Source organism: Phoenix dactylifera, chromosome 13, assembly GCF_051530095.1.
Source record: "Phoenix dactylifera cultivar Ajwa chromosome 13, Ajwa_hap1_PhDact_Kaust_v1.1, whole genome shotgun sequence".
Taxonomy (NCBI): domain Eukaryota; kingdom Viridiplantae; phylum Streptophyta; class Magnoliopsida; order Arecales; family Arecaceae; genus Phoenix; species Phoenix dactylifera.
Window position 1 is genome coordinate 27183508 of NC_143202.1, and position 2116 is coordinate 27185623.

The following is a 2116-nucleotide window of genomic DNA, read 5'->3' on the forward strand; positions in this document are numbered from 1 at the left end:
AAAAAACATAAGCAAACAAGCTATTGTTGTCGATCTTTGAGCAATTCCCGCTCTCTCCACCGTCCAGAACAAGAGAGAGTTATTTAAAGGAAAACTCATACAATTACAAGTAATAAATAATTAAAAATAGAACTCCTTGCCTAGAAGTTGACTTGTACGCTTTTGAATCTCTCCAATCCTCTTCTCCCCTTCCCTCTATAAAGGGAGAAGTCCATCCTCCATCCCTTCAACTCTCAAGAACATCCCCTGAATTCTATAACCAGTTGCACCAAATATTCTTAGATCTCTCCCTAGTTTAGCTAACAAGATCCGTCTCCGAGCTCTTCCTTCCTCCTCCTCCTAGACTTTGTCACCGGATCTCCCTTGTTTTTGGTTCGTTTCAATGGAAGAAGTTGATGTCCCATCCTATTTCCTATGTCCCATATCTCTCGAAATCATGAGAGATCCGGTGACCCTCGCCACCGGCATCACCTACGACCGAGAGAGCATCGAGCGGTGGATATTCGCCGGGAAGCATGAGACATGCCCGGTTAGCAAGCAGCCTTTGCCGGACCTGGAGCTCACCCCCAACCACACCCTCAGGCGTCTGATCCAGGCATGGTGCACCGCCAATGCCTCCCATGGCATCGAACGGTTCCCGACTCCCCGCCCTCCGGTCGACAAGGCGCAGATCGCCGCCCTTCTTGATGAGGCCAAGCTCCCTCGCTCCCGGATGAGCGCCCTTCGCAAGCTCAAAGCAATCATCTCCGAGAGTGACCGCAACAAACGGTGCGTGGAGGCCGCCGGTGCAGTGGACTTCTTAGCATCAGTCATAGAGGAAAGCAGATCGAACCCAAGAGAACGAGAACAAGAACAAGATGAAGGGTTGTTCGATGATGTAACCGGATCCGTAAGTGCTGCTCATGATGAAGCTCTCAACATTCTATACTCTCTCCAAGTCTCGGAACAAAGCCTTCTCCATCTCATCGAAAGGAATAATGACTTCATGGAGTCGTTGGCAACCATTCTACGCCGATCGAACTATCAGTCCCGAACTCATGCTATGCTGCTGATCAAATCTCTACTCTCAGTGATGGCTCCAGCCCGATTGAAAGGTTTCAGCAAGGAATTGTTTGGAGAGGTAGTTAAGGTGCTGCGAGACCAGATATCGTACCCGGCCACCAAGGCGGCGGTGCAAGTTCTCGGCGGGCTGAGTCCATGGGGGAGGAACAGGGTTAAGGCGGTGGAAGCTGGTGCGGTGCGGGTGGTGATCGAGTTGCTTCTTGACAAGACCGAGAGGAGGGCATGCGAGATGATGCTGGTGGTTCTCGACCAGCTGTGCAGGTGCGCGGAAGGGCGGGCGGAGATGGTGGGGCATGCGGCGGGGATTGCGGTGGTGACGAAGAAGCTGCTTAGGGTTTCGAGGGTGGCGAGCGAGAGGGTGGTGGGGATACTGTACTCGGCGGCCAGGTTCTCGCCGACACGAGCTGTGCTGCAGGAGATGAAGCAGGTGGGGGCCGTAGCTAAGCTTTGTATGCTGCTTCAGGTGGACTGCGGGGAGAAGGCAAAGGAGAAGGTCAAGGAGATGCTGAGGTTGCACTCCAAGGTTTGGAGGAATTCTCTTTGTTTAGCTCCTTCATTGCTGGCTTCATATCCTCGTTAGAGAGAGAGTGTGTGTGTGTGTGTTTTGGCTAGCAGTGAAAAATTGTAATTGATTAGAGGGTATTGGTGTGTATTACGATTTGATTAGGTAATATGCTCACGCAAAGGCAGATTAGGGATTTTTCTGTCTGATTAATCCCAACACATACTTCTTTTCTCAGATCTTGTCTTCAAATTGTGTGCTACGTATATTCTTTTTGAGAGCAGTGTGCTTTCTGCATTAATTTTTTTTTTTTTTTAGTATTAGTGTCTTTTGATGGATGCATTACGGGAGTCATTCATCAATTATTTTGTTTCTCTAATATAAATGTCATGCGCTTGCTTATTGCAAGCTGTAAAAAATTGTCAAAAAGATACTATGCTATACTGCAGGAATAAAACTGCCATCCTTGAATAATTCAAATTAATTTTATAGGCTTCCCTAGTAGAGCACATCTAGCACAAATATGTCAGCTCTCACTAAGGCCATTAAAAA

General features: G+C 48.3%; 1 pseudogene across 1 annotated transcript; it reads left to right on the forward strand.

Moving 5' to 3' along the window:
- The first annotated feature begins 234 nt into the window (after positions 1-234).
- Positions 235-1799, forward strand: LOC103703151 (E3 ubiquitin-protein ligase PUB23 pseudogene; annotated as a pseudogene). Its single transcript, XR_015972518.2, has one exon. The product of XR_015972518.2 is annotated as an E3 ubiquitin-protein ligase PUB23 pseudogene (transcript).
- Positions 1800-2116: the final 317 nt, after the last annotated feature.